Here is a 22,520-nt window from a genome sequence, read left to right on the forward strand (position 1 = left end):
CATTAACTCTGATTTCTCTTCACAAATGTTGTCAGACCTGATGAGGTTTTCTAGCAACTTCTGTTTTTGTTTCTGATTTACAGCATCCACAGTTCTTTCTGTTTTTCCCCTAAAACTTCCTGTACTGTGCAAGGTCATTCTTCCAAAGTTCCTTTTGTAGTTCTGGCGTGCTGCTTGAAGTGAATGTCGGAAATGTTGACTGCGCAGCGCTGAATGATTTTTGCATCGTCCAGTTTAAAATGAAAGTTTGCTCGTACATAAAGGAAAGGTGTTGAATGCCCTGGGCCTGACCCACAGTCACAAATTTTTTTAACTGTTTCAAAACCTGTACTAACCTGTTTGAAGCTGCAGCTGATGTTTGTGATCAAATCTTAACTGTGCTCTGCTTTTTTAGCTTAAGCACTTATGCTTTGGCTTTGAGGTGTACTTTGTCCTGGTTTGAGAGAGAGAGAGAGAGAGAGAGATTGAACGGGAGATGTTGAGCAATCTGAGGTAACAAACAGCTTGTGAGGCCATGGGGTTCTGTTTTTTTTTAAAAATGTTGGCACAATAGAAGCAGCATGGGTGGGTGTGGCCAGCTCTCAGATCAGGATTTCTAGTTTTTTTTAAGCTTTTAGACTCGGCAGAAGCTGCTGGAGTCTTGAAGTAGAAGTTGTTTTTTTCCTCTCTCTCTTGATTACTGCTCGAAGCTGGGGTTTCTCTTACTGCCGGTGTTGCCAGTGAGAAAATCTGTTTTCTGAATTTGCCTTTTTGCCAAGGAGTCTGTTTAAGGGATGTTACTATATTGGAACAGTTAATTAGTAAGTTACTGTATCTATTGTCTTAAGTTTTCCAACAGAGTTAAGTTGTTCTAAGTTCTTCTTTTACATTTTAACAATAGTGTTTGAATAAGTTGTGTTTTTCTTAATGTTGAGGAGTTTGAGCAGTCGAATTGCATCTGGAACACAGCACTCTAGGTTGCCTTAAAAATAAGAAAGATTTGGAGTCTAGGCTGTCGCCTTTAAAATATTTTGAAGTGGTCTGGTCCATAACGCTTACTTCACTGTAAATTTAACTTATAACTAGGGTCAGTGCTCAGACTCTGTGGGCTTATGGCATCATTACAGCTCGCAGCCCATTCAGCCCATTAACTCCATGCTGGTTTTAAAAACAAAAGTGCTTCGAACTGGTTTTCAATTGGGGACCTTTTTATGTATTGGATAAATATGTCCTCTATACTGGAAATGCTGTATGTTTTGTGTTGTTTCCATTAAAAGCTTTTTGGATTTTAAGTTCTTTTTTTAATATTCTGCCAAAATTCAGGAGAAATGTGAAGAGGTCATGAAAGGCTTGAAATAGGATTCATTTTAGAGTTGATGAACAAAGCTGTCTCAGTTGTTTTGAAAATGAGTCAATTCCCTCTCTGTTTCTGAGCAACTAAGTGAACAATGGCCAGAGGGTGCAACCTAATTTGTTTTTAATTAAAATGCACTGTTGTGCTTTAACTCCAAAATGTACTTATTGTAATGCTTTTCTGGAAGCCCCAATCTACCCACCTAATAAGCAACAGTATAAGATAGTTTTTGCTGCTACCCTAACTCTAACACACTCTGAACTTCAGGATGACTTTTAAGTTAATTCATTTTAAAAATATACTGTACATTCCCCTCTATATTTTCTTATATCAATGCTGGCAATGAATAAAGATCCATAGTGTACTTTTATGTTGTACACCGGAACTAGGAAGCATAGTTATAGCTTTGCATGAGGGATTAGTTTGACTCCATTTTCTACTTTTTCTCCTCCTGTCTTGGTTTCTTCCCACACCTAATGCTGAACATATGAACCAGGAGCAGGAGTAGACCATTCAGCCCTTCTTGCTTTTTCGTTCAGCAAAATCATGGCCAATCTCCTACTCTATTTGTCAGAGACTCTTGGCCAACAAAAGAATCCATCTACCTCTGCCATAAGACTATTCCATGCCTCCACTGTTATCTGAAGAGAATTCTAAGAACTCTAATTCTGGGAAAAATGTCCTCCATCTCAGTATTATTAAGGAGACAACTGCAATCCTGAGTTCTAATGTTTCCCATTAGAATCATCCTCTCATTCTTTCTCCGTTTCCCCTCTCTATCTTGACTTGAGCCTGAGCACCATCTGATCTCTGGTACTTTAAGAATTTCTTTTAGCAACCTATTCATCAATGTTATGACGTACTTCTGAAGCGGGTGGGTCTTGAACCCAAGTCTCCTGGCTCAGAAGTAGGGATACTACGTCTGCAGCATAATAGCCCTTCTGGTACTTTTGAGAGCATTTACCTGTGGAAATATTACAGCTGAGCCTGATCCTGCCCTTTAATGAAAAAGGATTCTGGGTAATCCAAGATGGAGGACATGAAAACATTGTGGCTATAAGAGCTGATTTTTGAGGTATTTTGGGTGTTGGAGCTGATTTCCACAAATTCCAGGAGCAGCGATTACTGTTTTATATACTGTTGCCATGTTTTGGAACTTTTGGGGACAAAAGATCAAAACAACGGCACTTTAAGAAGGAGGAAGACAGACAAAGGCAGTGGCCACATGATCAGAGAAAGCAACCTATACTTCTATCTGACACAGCAGTGAATCTGCACAGTTACTGCCTTTGCTGTTTGAGTTGAAGTATCTCTGGACATCAGAGTGCGTTGAGGAAAAATGAACAAGCAGCAAAATTCGCAGCTGACCTTGGAGGAACCTGTGTGGGAGAACTCACAGCACAGGAACAGATAAGTGCATAGTTTTTAAGTGTAGCCTTGCTCTAACTCTACAACAGTGAGTAGAGTGGGTTATTTCTTGATTATCTGTTTTAATGAGAACTGTTTCTTGATTAAATTTTAAAAACATAAGCCACACGTATTAAGTTAGCCTGGAGTAGTGTCCTTTTTTTTAAAGAGCAATAAGACAGTGTTATTTTCTGGGTCTGTAGATTGTGAAGGTGCAAAGATAGCCTTTAGCAGAGTGATGTGCTCTTCCTGTCGGATGTGGGAGTTTAGGGAGAGTTTCCATATTGATGATTATGACTGCAGGAAGTGTCTTTGGTTGTGAATCCTATCAGACCGCATGGATCAGTTCGAGCAGCAGTTAGAGGCAATAAGGAATTTCCAGGAGTTAAGGGCTGTGATGGATAGCAGTTATAGGAAGGGAGAAAAGCTGCAGATGCAGTCAGGTAGATGGGCTACCTCCAGGAAAGGTAGGAGAGGGAGGCAGGTAGTGCAGGAGTCTCCCGTGGCTAGCCCCATCTCAAACAAGAATGTTGTTACAGAAAATGTAGGGGGTGATGGACTCTCAGGGGAATGTAGCATGAATATCCAAGTTTTAGCACTGAGAATGGCTCTAATATAATGAGCGGTACAACAGGTTCCAGGAACGATTGAGATAGAGACCTGTCTAGTTAGAGGCACAGACAGACATTTCTGCAGCTGGCAGCGAAAAATCAGAATGATGTGTTGCCGCCCTGGTGTCCAGATCAAGGAAATCTGAGTGGGTGCAGAATGCTCTCAAAGGAAAGGGGGACCAACAGGAGGTTGTTGTACACATTGGAACTAACGACATAGGAAGGGAAAAGGATGAAATTCTGAAGGGAGAATATATAGAGGGTTAGGCAGGAATTTAAAATTGAGGTCCTTGGGGATAGTAATATCTGGATTACTCCCAGTGCTACGAGCTAGTGAGTGTAGGAATATTAAGATAGAGCAGATGAGTGCGTGGCTGAGGAGCTGGTGTATGGGAGAAGGATTCACATTTTGGGATCATGGGAATCTCTTCTGGGGTAGAAGTGACCTATACAAGAAGGACGGATTGCACTTTAAATTGGAAGGGGGCTAATAAAGTGGCAGGTTGATTTGAGAGAGCTGCTCGGGAGAATTTATACTAGTAAGGTGAGCGGGGTGGGACCCAGGGAAATAGTGAGGAAAGAGATCAATCTGAGACTGGTACAGTTGAGAAAAGGAGTGAGTCAAACAGTCAGGGCAGGCAGGGACAAAGCAGAAAACAAGGTAGGATTGATAAATTAAATTGCATTTATTTCAATGCAAGAGGCCTAACGGGGAAGGCAGATGAGCTCCAGGCCTGGTTAGGAACATGGGACTGGGATATCATAGCAATTACAGAAACATGGCTCCGGAATGGGCAGGACTGGCAGCTTAATGTTCCAGGATACAAATGCTACAGGAAGGATAGAAATGGGGGCAGGGGAGGATTGGGAGTAGCGTTTTTGATAAGGGATAGATAGCATTAATGCTGTGCTTAGGGAGGATATTCCTGGGAATACATCCAGGGATGTTATTTGGGTAGAACTGAGAAATAAGAAAGGGATGATCATTTTATTGGGATTGTATTTTAGACCTCCCAATAGTCAGCAGGAAATTGAGAAAATATCCAAAGTAGGATGGAGAATTTTAACTTTCCAAACATAGACTGGGACTGCCATTGTTTTAAGGGTTTAGATGGGGAGGAATTTGTTGAGTGTGTACAAGAAAGGTTTCTGATTCAGTATGTGGATGTACCTACTAAAGAAGATGCAAACTTACTCCTGGGCAATAAGGCAGGGCAGGTGACTGAGGTGTCAGTGGGGGAGCACTTTGGGGTCAGTGACTATAATTCCAATAGTTTAAAAGTAGTGATTATAAAGGATAGACTGGATCTAGAAGTTGAAGTTCTAAAATGGAAGAAGGCCAATTTTGACGGTATTAGGCGAGAATGTTCAAAAGCTGACTGGAGCAGATGTTTGCAGGTAAAGGGTCAGCTGGTAAATGGAAGCCTTCAAAAATGAGATAATGAGAGTCCAGAGACAGTATATTCCTGTTAGGGTGAAAAGAAAGGCTGGTACGTGTACGGAATGCTTGATGACAAGCGAAATTGAGGTTTTGGTTAAGAAAAAGAAGGAAGCATATGACAGATATAGACAGGAGAGATTGAGCTAATCGTTGAAGTATAAAGGCCATAGGAATACATTTAAGAGGGAAATCAGGAGGACAAAAAGGGGACATGAGATAGCTTTGCCAAACAGGATAAAGGAGACTCCTAAGGGCTATTATAAATACATTTAGAGCAAAGGGGTAACTAGGGAGAGAATAGGGCCCCTCAAAGATCAGCAAGGCAGTCCATGTGTAGAACCATAGGAGCTGGGGGAAATACTAGATGAGTATTTTGCATCAGTGTTTATTATGGAGAAGGACATGGAAGATGTAGAGTGTGAGGAAGTAGATGGTGACATCTTAAAAAATGTCCATATTATAGAGTAGGAGGTCCTGCATGTTTTGAAACAAACTTGGATAAATCTCTAGAACCTGATTCAGGTGTAACCTAGAACTCTGTGGGAAGCTAAGGGAGTGTATGCTGAGCTCCTCGCTGAGATATTTGTATCACCGATAGTCACAGGTGAGGTGCCAGAAGAATGGTGGCACGGTGGCACAGTGGTTAGCACTGCTGCCTCACAGTGCCTGAGACCCGGGTTCAATTCCCAACTCAGGCGACTGACTGTGTGGAGTTTGCACGTTCTCCCCGTGTCTGCATGGGTTTCTCCGGGTGCTCCGGTTTCCTCCCACAGTCCAAAGATGTGCAGGTCAGGTGAATTGGCCATGCTAAATTGCCCGTAGTGTTAGGTAAGGGGTAAATGTGAGGGTATGGGTGGGTTGCGCTTCGACGGGTCGGTGTGGACTTGTTGGGCCGAAGGGCCTGTTTCCACACTGTAAGTAAGCTAAGCTAAGCTAAATGGTGATTGCTAACGTGATGCCAACAAGGAACAGCCAGGGAACTATAGACTGGTGAGCCAGACATCTGTGGTGGGCAAGCTACTGGAGGGAATGGGGTGTAGGTTTGCTCGCTGAGCAGTAGGTCTGATCTCCAGACGTTTCATTACCTGGCTAGGTAACATCATCAGTGCCAACCTCCAAGTGAAGCAAAGCTGTTGTCTCCTGATTTCTATTTATATCTTTCTCCTGGATGGGGTTCCTGGGGTTTGTGGTGATGTCATTTCCTGTTCGTTTTCTGAGGGGTTGATAGATGGCATCTAGATCTATGTGTTTGTTTATGGCATTGTGGTTGGAGTGCCAGGCCTCTAGGAATTCTCTGGCATGTCTTTGCTTAGCTTGTCTCAGGATAGATGTGTTGTCCCAGTTGAAATGGTGGTTTTTTTCATCCGTGTGTAGGGCTACGACGGAGAGAGGGTTGTGTCTTTTTGTGGCTAGCTGGTGTTCGGGTATCCTAGTGGCTAACTTTCCTACTGGAGGGAATCCTGAGGAACAGGGTTTACATGTATTTGGAAAGGCAAGGACTGATTAGAAAAAGTCAGCATTGTGTTGTGACCATGGTCAGTATATTTAAAAAGGTTCCTCGTGGTAGATTGGTTAGCAAAGATAGATTTTGTGGAATACAGGGAGAACTAGCCATTTGGATACAGAACTGCCTCAAAGGTAGAAGGCAGAGGGTGATGGAGGAGGTTTGCTTTTCAAACTGGAAGCCTCTGACCAGTGGAGTGCCACAAGGATCCACTGCTGGGTCCACTGCTTTTTATCATTTATAAAAATTATTTAATGTGAACATAGGAGGTATAGTTTGTAGATGATACCTAAATTGGAAATTTAGTGGACAATATAGAAGGTTATCTCAGAGTACAATGGGCTGAGAAATAGCAGGTGGAGTTTAATTTAGATAATGTGAGCTGCTGCGTTTTGAAAAAGCAAATCAGAGCAGGATTTATGCACTCAAAGGTAAGGTCCTTGGGAGTGGTGTTGAATAAAGAGACCTTGGAATGCAGGTTCATAGTTCCATGAAAGTGGAGTCGCAGGTAGATAGGATAGTGAAGGTGACGTTTGGTATGCTTTGCTTTATTGGTCAGAGCATTGAGTAGGAGTTGGAAGGTCATGTTGTGGCTGTTTTCCCTGGAGCGTCGGAGACTGATAGGTGACCTTACAGAGGTTTATGAAATCATGAGGGGCATGAATAGGATAAATAGACACAGTCTTTTCCCTGGGGTCGGGGAGTCCAGAGCTAGAGGGCATAGGTTCAGGGTGAGAAGGGAACGATTTAAAAGAGACCTGAGGGGCAACTTTTTCACACACACAGGGTGGTATGTGTATGGAATGAGCTGCCAAAGGAAGTGGTGGAGGCTGGTACAATTGCAACATTTAACAGGCATCTGGATGGGTATATGAATAGGAAGAGTTTGGAGGGATATGGGCCAAGAGCTGGCAAATGGCACTGGATTAGATTGGAATATCTGGTTAGCATGGACGAATTAGATCCAAGGGTCTGTTTCCGTGCTGTACCTTCTGCATGACTCTATGACCAGGTGATCGAAAGTGGCAACGTCACTCATTGAAAGTCACACAACAGGTTATAGTCCAACAGGTTTATTTGGAAGCACTAGCTTTTGGAGCGCTGCTCCTTCATCAGGTGGTTGTGGACAACAAGACCATAAAGTATAGGATTTATAGCGAAAGGTTGCAGTGTCATTCAACTGAAATGATATATTGAACAAACCTGGATTGTGGTTAAGTCTTTCATCTTTTTGAATGCTTTAAATACCTTTAAAGTCACCACCTCGAGATAATTTAAAGTTTTAGAACAAAATGGGATATCTCTGCTCAGACAGTGCTTTAAAGGTATGCCAGTACTTGGATCTGTTCATGCAGAGCATGTATAGGAAGGATTCCTCAACTGTAACCCAACTATGTATACAGTGGAACCTCGATTATCCAGCATTCATTTAACTGAACTTTGGATCCCCCAAACAAAATTGCAAGGTCCGATGAATGACTAACTACGTTATTCGGCAGTGATTATCCGGCATTCCCCACCAGTGTCTTTTGAATATTTGAGGTTCCTCTGTTTTGATGTCTAGTTGCAGAAGGATTCTTCTTTTGTGACAGTTGTGTGTGGTTGGTCAGCATAGTTTACTAGTCAGATAAAGGCATGGAAAGGCATGTACTATCCCAGAAAGGTTGAGGTGTTTCTTACTCTCTCTTTACACAGGATACATGATGAAGGCAGAGGGATGAGATCCACACCCTGTTGGTCTGGGAGTAGTTCAAATGCAGGTTGCAGAAATGAAAGAATAAGGAAACAAGCCTAAGATGGTGTCCATCTCTCAAAATCACTGCCTGAAGAAGTTATCATTCTCCATTCCCCCTCCTTGGTGAGGGATATTACTTAGCCTCGGAGCCTCAAGTCACACTGCTGCTAACTGTCTCAGCTAAATGTTATTCTTCCTATTTTATTAGAGGAAGAATTGGATGCAAAATCACTTAACATATTCACTCAATTCTGAGAGGGTTTGCTGTTTTAGTTGTGTTTCTTGCATAATCTTAAACTACCCTTAAAGCCCCCTTTTTAATGTAATGAAATAACCTGAGGTGCTTCACTAAGTATGGCAGTGAGTGAGATACTCCCAGTATCTTGAAGAAGTAAGGTAGAGTTGGAGAGGTAGCTGGAAGGTATTCCAGATTTTGGGGCCAAGGTGACTGAGGACCTGTCTGTCAGCGCTAGAACAATTGAACCTGGAGTAGCACTCGAGGCCAGAATTAGTGAAGCAAAGATGGTTTTGAGCACTATGGGGCTGGAGAAGATTACAGAGATAGGGAGGAGTGAGGTCATGGAAAATTTTAAAATGGGAATTAAAATTTTAAACAACGTCGAAACTAAAACTTACTGAATTGATGGAGAAAAATAATTTCTTCTCGACTGTGTAATAAGACGTTGAGATACTGATTTTTCTTTAGGTGGTTTAACCAAATGTCCTTATGGCAATGAATTTGAATTAATAATTTCTATATTATGATGGTGAGACCCTCAATGTGGGTAACTATTTTTAATAATTGGAGATTCTATTCTCCCTATTATTGAAGCATTCATGGGTCCCAGATTTCTGCTAGTGTTACACTTGAATCTCTCTGGACTGCCCCTTTGTTTACTCTCACCCTCTCCCAGTGGCCAAAACACTTTGGTATTTGCTTGATGTGTTCCATAGTTGTACATCTGAGATTTGGCAGAAGGAAGTCTTGATTCTGATAAGACAAGGTTTAATTGCTCGGTGCTAGGATTTCTAAATTGATAGGCAACACACAGAGTCACTTAGCTGCATGAATACTGCTTATCTTTTCAGATTGAGGCCTTGAGAAATCATCATTCTGACATGTTGAAATAGTGGAACACACCGTTACAGTTAAATGGGCATGAGTCAGTGAGGAGTGGAATTGAGTTCCTCCAACACAATCTGATTGTACAGAACTGTGGAAAGAATGCAGAGTGGAAACATGCAGTAGGAGGCTTCTCTGATAATTGTGAGAGGAGCAGTGTGAGTGAGATGACAGCTGTAGAGTGATTGCTTGTGTGTGTTTTAATGGCTTTAGGATGTTGCAGTCTGCTGACCAGAACGTTATTTGAGTGAAATTTAATAGTTCTGTGCAATTACTCATAGACTGAGTCTATAACCCTTGCTACAACAAGGTTTTATAGCAGTTTCAAGGCACCACATAAATAATTTTTAAAGGTTTATAGCATTACAGAATTGTTACAGTGTAGGAGGAAGCCATTTGGCCTGTTGTGTCTGCTCCTTCGAAGCATGAAACTAGGAGCACGTGTAGGCCTTTTGGCCCATCAAGCCTGTTTTGCCGTTCAATATGATCATGGTTTAGCAGCCAACTTAATACCCAGTTCCTGTTTTCTCCTCATAATCTTTTGAGCCCTTTAGCCCGAAGAGCTAATCTAACTCCTTCTTGAAAACACTCAAATGTTTTGACCTGAGCTGCTTAAAGTGAGAAAGTCTATAGCCTTAAAACTTGTCTTTTAAACATTTAGACTAAAATGTAATGGTGAATTATAAAACACATCTTCTGCACACTAGAAAATAGACAGGCAGGAAGGCTCAGAAAAAGGGGGAAACTCAAGGTAGGCAGAAGATGAAAACGTCTGTGCTCACCAAGTTTTAACAGGATGCTGTAAGGCAATTAAGAACATTTGCCTTAACATCAGTGAATCTGTGCAGACAGGACACCGAGTGACATTCACGGCTGTTTCCTTGTGAAATTAATGAAGGTGTTTGATTCTGACCCTGAAACAAAACTCTACTGTCAAAAGCCTTGAAATTGATGGTCAGGTCCTGTCAATTATAATGGATTCTTATTACCCCTTGCAAGCTCGACAAACATAGAGGGAAAAAACATCTTTGCTGTTACAAGACCTGACTTGAGAGTTCAAAAGGACACTAGACAGAGAGAGACCATGCTAGTATTAGGACTGCCGAAGCCAGTAGAAAATCAAACTCTTAATGCTTACCTGCTATGGATTGAACGTAATTGCATTTTTGAGACTTTATGGTGATATTGAGTAGCCATTACTGGTTATTAAATACAAACTCTGTAAAAGGTAATATTGGTGAAGCTTTAATTTACTTGCTGTTCTTGCAGACCACTCTACAGACCTTACAGACTGCACCACAGTCAATTCTAACTAATCAGATCTTATGTCTTATTTGAATTTGAATCACAACCCTGAAAAGAAAGCATGTTTAATTCAAAGACAAATGAATCAGTTTAAATGCAACCTTATGGTAACATCTCAGCCTCAGGTACAGACTGATTCAGTGCTTAAAACGCAGGAGTCTGCTCCTAGCTTAGAAATTATTCTAGACCTAACATTGAAGAGATTCTGGGAGGGAATCTGCAATTGGATCAGACTGCTGTACACTAACATTGTCAATGCAGTCTCAATCAATGGGTGGGAATCAGATAGCTTCCCAGTCAGACCTGGAGTCAGGTACGGCTGTCCTCTCTCTCCTGCCTTGATTGTGTGCTGCATGGAGCCATTTGCCGAGTCCGTCAGGAAGGATGCGAGCCTGAGAGGGGTGACTATTCCTGGCAGCGAGGGCCTGCAGGTTAAGGCCTCCCTGTACATGGATGACGTCGCCGTTTTCTGCTCTGATCCGCTGTCCGTGCGCAGACTCATCTGCATATGTGACCAGTTCGAACGGGCCTCAGGGGCCAAGGTAAACCGAGGCAAGAGCGAGGCCATGCGCTTTGGGAACTGGGCCGACCAATCCTCGATTCCCTTCACCGTCAGGACCGAACACCTGAAGGTGCTGGGTATTTGGTTCGGGAGGGCTGGGGCGTGTGCCAAGTCTTGGGAGTAGCGTATCAGCAAAGTGAGGCAGAAACTGGGCAGATGGAAGCTGCAGTCGCTCTCCATTGCGGGAAAAAACCTGGTCATCAGGTGTGAGGCACTGTCATTGCTACAATATGTGGCACAAGTCTAGCCTATTCCCAGAACCTGTGCCGCTGCAGTCACCCGGGCCATCTTCCAGTTTATATGGAGGTCAAAGATGGACTGGGTCCGAAGGGACACGATGTACAAAGATCTGGGCAACGGAGGAAATAATACACCCAATGCCACCCTCACCCTGATGGCCGCCTTTGTGTGTGGCTGCATCAAGCTGTGCATGGATCCCCGGTACGCAAACACCAAGTGTCACTACGTACTGAGGTTCTACCTGTCCCCGGTGTTGCGAAGGATGGGCCTGGCCTCGCTCCGAGTAGTTAAACCGTTCCATATCACTTGTCCTTCGTGGAGAAGTGGAAAAGGCAAACACCTTTTGACCACAAGTCCATCAGGAAGTGATCAGCATGTAGTGTCCTCGAGACCTTTCGGGAAAAGGCGAGGGCGGATCCTATCGAGTGGTTCCCTGGGCAGACTGTCAAAGCCATTTGGCAGAATGCCTCATCGCCAGAACTTTCCAACAAGCGCCAAGACATGGCTTGGCTGGTGGTGAGAAGGGCTTTGCCTGTGAGATCCTTTATGCAGGCCCGGACTCTCAGCCGCACAGCACGCTGCCCTCGAAGCGGCTGCGGTGGGAACGAGACTGTCACACACCTCCTTCTGGAATGTGCCTATGCAGAGGAAGTCTGGAGAGAAATGCAGTGGTGTTTGTTGAGGTTCGTCCCGAGCAGCGCTGTGACGCGGGACTCCGTGCTCTATTGTCTGTTCCCCGGGATGCACACCGAGACGAACGTCAACTGTGCCTGGAGGATCATCAACTCGGTGAGGGACGCTCTCTGGGCGGTCTGAAACCTGTTGATCTTCCAGCTGAAGGAGTTGACCCCGACTGAGTGTTGCAGACTGGCACATTCCAAGGTCCAGGACTACGTGTTGAGGGACGCGCTGAAGCTTGGGGCAGCTGCCGCCAAGGCGCAATGGGGAAAGACCACCGTGTAACATCTGCCTGTCTAAGAAGAACAGGGGGCCCACGCAGTCATTTGGCCTCAGCTAAATGTATGGGCATATGATTGAAAAACATACAGACCTGTATATACAAATGATACATAAACATTTACATACAGAGATCAAAATGTATGTATGGCATGACCAATCTGTACAGACCATCAAATTATTTTATGAATAAAGTATATTTTTGAAATAAAAACGTGGGAAGCCATTTTATGGTCCAAAGGTTGCCCTCCTTGCCAAGAAGGCATTTTGTAAAACAATTGTATCTGACATGTGAGCTGTGCAAGGTTACCTTATGAACTCTCCAATTAGCTCAGACTGGTATCTCTTTATGATAGGCGCCTGCTAGTGAGATAAACACGTAACTTGGCTGGGTATGTTTTTTCCCACCTGATGAATGGCTTCGGGCCTATAGGAGTGATTAGTCAAGCATACACAGACCTGTCGATTAACCTTTCTTCATTACGAGTTACTGTCTTTCACTGTTTATCTGTCTAATTAAGAACATGCAATGATTTTGTAAATGTTTTTGTATAAAGGAAACCACTTTGTATCGTACATGGGAATAGCCTGTGGCAGAGAATTGCACAGGATCACCACTCTCTGCGTGAAGAAATTTTTCCTTGTCTCAGTCCTAAATGGCCTATCCCATATTCCTTAGACTCTGACCCCAATTCCGGACCCCCCATTCATGAGGAGCATCCTTCCTGTGTTTACCCTGTCAAGTCCTATTGTTATTTTATAAATTTCTATGAGATTTCCCCCTTGATCTTCTAAATTCCAGTGAATGTAGTCCTAACTGTTTTGGTCTCTAACTGTACTTCAGTCCTGCCGTCCCAGGAAGCAGTTTGAGAAAACTTCATTGTACTATCTCCATAGCCAGCACATCTATCCTCCTATAAGGAATATTAGTCTACTGTATTTTGCTTCTGGAATTAGTACCAATCTTCTGTATTTTAACTCTAACTTTATATGTACTGTTTTTATTTAAATAATTATCCCATGCCCTTTTAAATGTCTCAGTTCAACCTGCCTCCACAACACTTCTGGGCAGGACATTCCAGAGCCAAATCACTCGCTGTATGAAAAAGATTTCGCATCGCGTTCATTTGCATCTTTGGCAAAACCAATCAAATCTGTGCCCTGCAGCTCTCGATCCTGTTATGAATAGGAAGAGGTTATATCTGTGTACTTTGTTCATGCCTGTCATGATCTGAAGGCTTCCATTAAATCTCCCTTCATCCATCTCTCAAGGAAAACAATCCCAACTTCTCCAATGTGTCTTCATTTACTGAAGTTTCTCGTCTCCGCACCCATTCTTGTAAACCATTGCTGCACACTCTCTCTGGTGCTGTTACATCTTTCCGATGGTGCGGCCCTCAAAACTGTACACAGTATTCCTGCTGAGGTCTAATCAGTGTCCTATATAAGTTCACTGCAACCTCTCTGTTTTTATTGTCTATGCATCTATTAATGAAACTGAGAATACTCAATGCTTTATGAACCAGCTCTCTGCAAGCTTGTCACCTTGAATGTTCTCTGAATGTTTACATCCAGCTATCTATGCATCTTTTTGAATAAACTCCTAATTTTCTGCTGTGTCTCCATTTTCTTTGTCCAAAATGTATCACCTTGGAATACGATGTCATGTAACTGTCCGCTCAGTGTTCTTTTTGAAGTCCTACATTGTGTCATCACAGTTTCATCCAGCACTTAGTGTCTATAAATGCTCGATTGTATTTCTATGGCCTTAACTTGAATAAAGGATGATTTTCCATCATGTCTTTACATCCCAACCTTTCTTTCCTCCACCTCTTAGACTGTAAGATGTAGGAACAGAAGGAGGCCTTTTGATCTCCATTAGGTCTGCTCTGGTATTAAATGAGACTTTGGTTGATTGTGCTCAACTGTCCTGCCTTTTACCCCATAACCCTTGATTCTCTTGATGATTAAAAACTTAAGGATCCAGCCTGTACAGCCATCTGCAGTAAAGAATTCCACAGAATCACTGACTTCTGAGAGAAGAATTTCTCCTCCATCCGTGTCGTAAATAGATGATTGTGCCCATTGATCCTTAACTCTCCCAAAAGAGGAAACCACCTTTCTGCGTCGACCCTAGGAATCTTTTGCTTTAATAAAGTTTCCTATCATTCTTGTGAATTCCAATGTGTACAGGCCCAACCTACTCAACCTCTCTTCATAAAAAAAAAACCCATACCTGGGAGCAACCTTCTCTGGGATGCCTCCTATATTCTTATCTCTTCACTTCAATAACAAACCATAACTGTTCACTGTATTCTAGGCGTGGTCTAATTAGGGCTACATACCTATTCTTGGGGATAAAGGCCACTGTTCCATTTATCTCTCCCATTACCTGTTGCACTTCTTTTTTTTAGACTTACAGTGTGGAAACAGGCCCTTCGGCCCAACAAGTCCACACCGACCCGCCGAAGCGCAACCCACCCATACCCCTACATTTACCCCTTACCTAACACTACGGGCAATTTAGCTTGGCCAATTCACCTGACCCGCACATCTTTGTGACTGTGGGAGGAAACCGGAGCACCCGGAGGAAACCCACGCAGACACGGGGAGAACGTGCAAACTCCACACAGTCAGTCGCCTGAGTCGGGAATTGAACCCGGGTCTACAGGCGCTGTGAGGCAGCAGTGCTAACCACTGTGCCACCGTTTAGCACTGCTGCCTCACAGCGCCTGTAGACCCGGGTTCAATTCCCGACTCAGGCGACTGACTGTGTGGAGTTTGCACGTTCTCCCCGTGTCTGCGTGGGTTTCCTCCGGGTGCTCCGGTTTCATCCCACAGTCACAAAGATTCTGTCGCAAAAAGCTAGTGGACAAGTATGAGGACCTCCAAATCCCTCTGTTCAGTGGCGTTTTCTAATCTTCCTCCATTTCAATAATATTCAGTTCCCCTATCCTTCTTGCCAAAGAGAGAACCTCATATTTCCCCACATCTGCCAGGCATTTTCTCCACCAACTTAACCTGCTAATATCTCTCCGCAGACTCCGTGTCATTCTTACCACCCGTCTTCCTTCCTGTTTTTGGGTCGTCTGCGAACTTTCCTCGTTCAAGTCGTTAATGTATATTTATAGATAATTGTGGCCCCAGCGCTGATCCCTGTAGCACTCCACTAGTTACAAGTTGTCACCCTGAGAGAACCCACCTTATTCTAACTCTGTCTTCTATGATTTAGCCAGTCCAGTATCCATGCTCATATGTTACCACCAACACCACAGGCTCTTGCTGCTTTGTGTGCAGAACATTGACTCAATCCTGTTCCACTGAGCCTACTCGACTATTTGATACACTTCAATTCCCCCTGTACCCACCACATCCTCATAAACATATGCACCACTGGTAACCAGAAATCTATCAATCTTTACCTTGAACATGCTCAAAAGACAAGCTATCATGGCCCTCTGGCAAAGAATTCTAAAGGTTCATAACCCTTCAAGTAACAGGGCTTCATCTCATCTCAAGCCAAAATGGCCTTATTGTGTCCCCGGTTTTAAATTCCTCAACGCGAGGAGGTCTCTCCTACCTGCATGTACTTCGTCCACTTTTAATATTTTATAAGTTTCAAAAGAGTCACCCCACATTCTTCGAAACTGCAGGGAATAAAGTCCAGGTTTGCCCTGTCTCTCTCCAGAGGACAGTTTCACCACCCTGGGAACAAGTCTGATAAAACTTTATTGCCATAGAGAGAGTGCACAAATATTTTTCCTGAGACAAGGAGACCAAAACGAGTTCCATTTTGCCAGCATTTGGCCCATTACCCCTCTAAACCCATGCTATTCATGTATTCAGCTAGATGCTTTTTAAATGTTGCAATTGTACCCAGCCTCTCCACTTCCTCTGGCAGCTCATTCCATACACGTACCACCCTCAGTGTAAAAAAAAAAGTTGCCCCTTGGGTCCCTTTTAAATCTTTCAGCTCTCCTCTTAAATCTATGCCCTCTAGTTCTGGACTCCCCCACCCCAGGATGTAGCACCTTGTCTGTTCTCACCATCCATAATTTTATAAACCTCTATAAGGTCACCCGTCAGCTCCATGCTCCGGGGAAAACAGCCTCTCCCTGGAGCTCAAATCCTTCAACCCTGGCAACATTCTTGTAAATCTTTTCTGAACCCTTTCAAGTTTCACAACATTCTTCTGATAAGAAGGAGACCAGAATTGCATACGATATTCCAACAATGGCCTAACCAATGTTCTGTACAGTGCAGCATGACCTCCCAACTCCTGTACTCAATACTCTGGCCAATAAAAGAAAGCATACCAAACACCGGCATCAGTATATTATCTACCTGCGACTCCACTTTCAAGGAACTATGAACCTGCACTCCAAGGTCTCTTTGTTCAGCAACACTCCCTAGGACTTACCATGAAGTCTATAAATCCTGCCCTGATTTGCCTTTCCAAAATGCAGCGTCTCACATTTCCTGCCTACCCACTCTCGATTTACATGATTCAAACTGCACTACTTTGACAAGGAACATGGCTGAAATCTTATTTCTCAGCTGGTATGTGAAATAACATATTAACAGATAACAATGCTATTTGTACCATGTTGTTGTATGTAAACTGGCTGTTGCATTTCCTACATTATAAAAGTGACTTTGCCAAGAATATTGAGTGAAAACAAGATCTAAAGTACAGAACTTCAGAAAATAAAGTATAGTCCAGCTTGTTGTTAGAAAAATAGTTGATAATTAAATTAGTTACTTGTCTCCTGTTTCCTTGCACCCTGTCCAAGATACAAGTCAGGGGTCTGATGGAATACTCTGCACGTGCCTGGATGGGTACAGCTCCATCAACACTCAAAATTGACACGATCCAGGACAAAGCAGTCTGCTTGATTGACACCACATCCACAAGCATTCACCCTCTACATCGTAGCAGCATTGTGTACCATCTACAAGATGCACTGAAGAAATTCATCAGCCCTCCTTAGTCAGCACCTTCCAAATGCATGACCACTGTCATCTGGACAAGGGCAGTAAGTACTTAAGAAGATCACCATCTGCAAGTTCTTCTGCAAGCCACTCACCATCTTGACTTGGAAATGTATCATTGTCAAAATATCGGTACGCCCTCCCTTATCATGTTGTGGGGGGGGGGGGGGGTTTGCCAACAGCGAAAGGGCATTAATGGTTCAAGGCTGCTCACCTCCACCTTCTCAAAGCTAACCAGGGATGGCAATATTTGCTGGCAGAACCAGCAATGCTTATTCATGAGACGAGGACAACTTAATTAAAGCTACTGGCTCTAGCGGTGATGGAGAAATGATCCAGGAGTCATGAATAAATTTACCAGTTTGGAAAGTTTGAGAGTGGAGTGGCAATGTTTGGTGTCAGAAGCATGTTGGAACTGGCAAGATGGACTAGGAAGAAGATGGTGAGATGAAGGAGGGGGTTGGTAACTGGCACCCTACCAGAATTGAGAAATACTAAGGAGAAGTAACAAGGGCTGCAGTATGGAAAACAATGTATTTGGCTGGGGATCTTGTCTCATCGTGAAGGGGATTTGTCAGTTGATGAGCAAGGACACTTTGGAAACTCCTAAAGGGAAATGTGGAATCTGACCAAAATTCGCAAAAGTGGGTGAAGGGATTGGAGTCTTTGGTGGGAACTGGTTGGGGAGGATGGATAATTAAAGCTAAGGTTGCAGATCATGAAGCTTGTATGTCTTGCCACAAGGGTTAAATATTGAGAAATTCAAGGGAAGGGGAAAGCTGGAGCAGCACTATGTTGAGGCCGAGAAGGAGTAGAAATCTGTATCCTAGATCACAGAATTGTTATCGTGCAGCAAGCAGCCCTTCAGCCTATAATGCCTGCATTACCACATTGCCTAGTGCCAGTCTCCTGGCTTTTCCACATAACCTTGCATATTATTTATTAGTTTTGCCTCAGAATTGAAACATTTCTGAGGTTGGTTAATTTACAAATTGATTTAATTATGCATGTCTGAGATGTTTACTTTTTTTTATTTGGGAAAGCTTTCTAGACCGCAGTTAGGCATTAGACTAACTTTTATGCCAGCAAGTATCTGAAGCATTTTGTAAACTTAAATCCAAAAGCTGTTTTGTGCAACATTTTGTTTATACTCGGCCTTCCACTTTGTTTCTCTGATTCTCTGCCTGACTCATACTCTCCCACTTTCCAGCCCAAAATAAGTGAAGACCTAAACATGTTAGTATTGTAAATTCCAGCAATGTCAGCTGCTCTGGACTGGCCACACTTCAAACCATGTCTTCTGTGTTTTACCTTAACACAGCACATGTTGCTGTGCATGGCTTGGAGAGTAAGGGCCATTGCAGTGTTTAATCTCGAATTCTTGCTCATTTGGAGAATGTTCAACACTGCGTCTGACATGTTTGTTTAATTTTAATCGATGCTTTCAAAATAGATTAAAGGAATGGATAAAATCCCAGCATTTGCATCATCTTAAAAATCTTTAAGCTCGTGATGTGATTTTTAAATTGAATTGCTAGATGAAAACTAAGGGTTTAGTGGTTAGCACTGCTACCTCACAGCACCAGGGTCCCAGGTTTGATTCCAGCCTCGGGGAACTGTCTGTGTGGAGTTTGCACATTCTCCCAGTGTCTGCGTGGGTTTCCTCCAGGTGCTCCGGTTTCCTCCCACAGTCCAAAGATGTGCAGGGTAGGTGAATTGGCCATCCTAAATTGCCCATAGTGTTAGGTTGTGGAAGCTCAGCTTTGAGCTCCTGGGCTTCTTGTGAACGCCTGTCCAAGAACAGAGAACCACCACTTGATTAACACATTTCAACAGCACTGTTTTTATTCAAGACTGTCAGTATACGAATATACAAACAAGGCTTGGGAGAAAAGCCACCTTAGACCACGCCGGGTACTAAAGAGTGGATTCTCTCACTCTCGATAGGGAAAGTTGTTACATTTATACATAACTTCTCACGCAATACAGAGTCCCGTGTCATTAGGCTATCGAAAAGTATATTAATCAAAGTATACTTAATTGTAAGCTTACACATCAAAAATGCTCTAAATCTAACACACAGACACCAGCAGCCATCTGGTTAAGATATTAACACTATCTCTAAAGTCTGACATAGCCCTCATTATTCTTACTCTGCTTTTCAAGGTAACAGTCAGATCTCAGAGATGCTCTTAAATGTAAACATTCAAACCTCATTACTGTGTTACAGCTAGACCGTGAGGCACCAGTACTCCTCTGATGGCTGCCCTTTGACCTAGTGCTATGTACTATATCATTCTCAGATCTGTGGGATCGGACATGTTTATCCAGCTTGTGCAGGGACCCTTACAAGTTGCTGTGTTAGCAATTTGTTTCGCTCGGCATGCCGGGCAATACAGCCAATGTGCTTCAGCCATTTTAGTTAACATTCTAAGCTTCATTTTCTATATGGTCACTATATCTATTTCCAACTTATCAAGGTGCATTCGTCAGGGATGAATGTAGGGGAATGGGTCTGGGTGGGTTGCTGTTCGAAGGGTCGATGTGGACTTGTTGGGCTGAAGGGCCTGTTTCCACACTGTAGGGAATGTAACTTCCCATTGGGTTGTTTTGCATTGATGTATTTTCCCAGAGTTCTGAGTGAGTCTATCATCCTATCTCCAATTTTTTTTTTTACAAACAGCAATGAGAGCAGCTTGCAGATTGTTTGAGACTGGTATGTATCCAGTAAATGTTTGCAGGATGAGAAAGCTTTTTTTTTGCTTTGGTGAGTTGGCTGCAGGACTGGGTTACAAATGATAGCATTTTTTAATCTTGGGATTGTTCGTCATTCATAATGGAGACTTGTAAGTAACTTAAATCATGTAGGATTCAATCCAACAATTTCCTCATGCTCTGATGTGATCATTATGTACATTTGATTGAAGAAAAGGCAACGATCGTGAAAGGGAGGTACTCACCACTTTGTTTGATAAAGAATGATGATTTTTTTTCTTGCACTCTGTACATTGCTCATGTTTCTAATCTTAAAGGCAGTGGGAGGGAATATTCTCATATTTCTGTTCCAAGGTATCACCATGTGTGTGTATGAATATTTTCTCTTGAAGCTGTGTGGAAAAGATATTGGCAAAATTTTCCAGCATGCTGAAAGAGAAATGTAACTGAAGGCTTCCGGAAACAACTAAAGCTAGAATTACGAGGCTCCTGAGGTTTGTAAATTCCCATCTGTGCAATGGGTTGAGGTTACAATACAGTTGACTTTATCTGGTCTGTTTAAAATAATCACTCACCTGGAACTTACACTGCAACAAGCTTATTATTTTTTTAAAGGATTTGAAGTCCAAAGTGATGTCTATAGAAAAATGGAAGTTCCGTGTGATCTCATTTTTTCATTAGCCTGTAGTGATTTACCTGTGATTGTGCAAGGAATTCACATCCTTGGGGAAAAGACTTTCTGAAGTGTGAAATCAAAGCACAACATTATTTATAAACAGTTGTGGTTGAGCTGATGTGGAGGACATTTTCCACATTGTGTGTTTATAAAGTCCTTATGACTTGCTCTTTCAGGTTATACAGTGTCACCCACTGCACCAGACTTTTAATTTTCCTTCCATTTCCGTTTTCGATTAGATTAGATTCTCTACAATGTGGAGACATGCCCTTCGGCCCACCAAGTCCACACTGACCCTCCGAAGAGTAACCCACCCAGACCCATTTCCCTCTGACTAATGCACCTACTACTACGGGCAATTTAGCATGGCCAATTCACCTGACGTGCACATCTTGGGACTGTGGGAGGAAACCGGAGCACCTGGAGGAAACCCACGCAGACACTGGGAAATGTGCAAACTCCATGCAGACAGTCGCCCGAGGCTGGAATCGAACCTGGGTCCCTGGCGCTGTGGGGCAGCAGTATTAAGCCACCGTGCCACCCACAGAACTAATGAGTTCTGATTGCATTATGGTGACTACTGATGGCATTGTGGTGGCTGGAGAAGGATGGGGCAGGAAAGGGATGGTTGTACCTTCTACTGCCCACAGCCTGGTAGGAATTGGTGCATCTCTGCATGCACCCACCATTATTCATCTCTGCACCAAATGGTGGCTGTTCCTTCAGCTATGTAAGTCCTAAGCTCTTTAAATCCTAAACATCTTTTCCTCTTTTTTTTTATATAAAGCCCTTTACAACAAAACTGTTTTTAATATGTTCTCGTGTGGCTCGGTTTTGTTTTGAGTTTACCTGGATGACACTCCTGTGAAACAATGAAGTGTTTTACTATGAAACAGTGCAATGATAGAAGTGCAGGTTATTTAATTGTTACCCTGTCCTTACCTAGGTCACTAAAATGAGTAAAAACTGAGGCTTGTGTGGCACAGGCAATAAAGAATCAACGGCCTCCCCCACTCAATGAAAGATAGGTCTATGTACGGAGGAACCTCGATTTATCCAGCATTCGATTATCCGGCAAGATCGCAAGGTCCTGACGCTTGGCTAATAATGTTACCCAGCGTTCGATTGACTAAATGAAATCTTCCATGCCAATGTCCTTCAAATAATTGAGGTTCCTCTGTATAAATGCAAGTCTTTTATGACCTTGTGACATCTGGAGCACTTCACAGACAATTAAGTGCTTTTCTTTTGAAGTGTACTCAACTTGTGATGTAGAAAGCAACCCTATCAGAAGCACATTTTGTGAACTGCTGTGGTTCCGTAGCTGGCAGCTGGATATCTTTTTGTGGATGATGTGTTCTCAGACATTTGGAGATTTTTTTTTCTTATCGCTGCTGTGAAACGATGGTATAATGATATTAAACGATACATAATATTAACACTAAGAATGTGGGTCAGTGATTTTGCAGTGGAGACAAAGCAATTTGTGTTTTAAATGATATTTTATTTTCATTGTGAAATAACTGAACTGGATCACTTTGAATCTTCCAGATTGGCAAATAGTTTATTGTTTTCTGACGTTGATTTTCACTGTCAGTCATGTTTCAGTACAGTACCTAGACTTGAACAGATACTGACGGCTTCGCTCTTCGATTTCAAGTTTCAAAAGAAACGGTCATGAGTTGGAGATGCCGGTGATGGACTGGGGTGGACAAAGTTAAAAGTCTCACAACACCAGGTTATAGTCCAGCAGGTTTATTTGGAAGCACTAGCTTTTGGAGCGCCGCTCCTTCATCAGGTGGTTGTGAAGTAAATCACACTGTAAACATTTGCTATAAATTCTGTGTCTTACAATTGTGTACTCCACAATCACCTCATGAAGGAGCAGCGCTCCGAAAGCTAGTGCTTCCAAATAAACC

At 42.9% G+C, this 22,520-nt stretch overlaps 1 protein-coding gene across 5 annotated transcripts in view; it reads left to right on the forward strand.

The window, feature by feature from the left end:
- The window catches only part of LOC132833264 (ETS-related transcription factor Elf-2-like), a 145,920-nt gene that overhangs the window by 40,710 nt on the left and 82,690 nt on the right, over positions 1 to 22,520 (forward strand). Inside the window, exon 1 of one of the 5 annotated variants that reach the window (XM_060851410.1) lies at positions 17,236 to 17,254. The exons of the other annotated variants lie outside the window; for them this stretch is intronic. The gene's annotated coding sequence lies outside the window, so the exon portion shown is untranslated. Of the gene's footprint in view, positions 1 to 17,235; positions 17,255 to 22,520 lie in introns of those variants that run through there. 5 annotated transcript variants of the gene reach the window in all.

This window comes from Hemiscyllium ocellatum, chromosome 36, assembly GCF_020745735.1.
Source record: "Hemiscyllium ocellatum isolate sHemOce1 chromosome 36, sHemOce1.pat.X.cur, whole genome shotgun sequence".
Taxonomy (NCBI): domain Eukaryota; kingdom Metazoa; phylum Chordata; class Chondrichthyes; order Orectolobiformes; family Hemiscylliidae; genus Hemiscyllium; species Hemiscyllium ocellatum.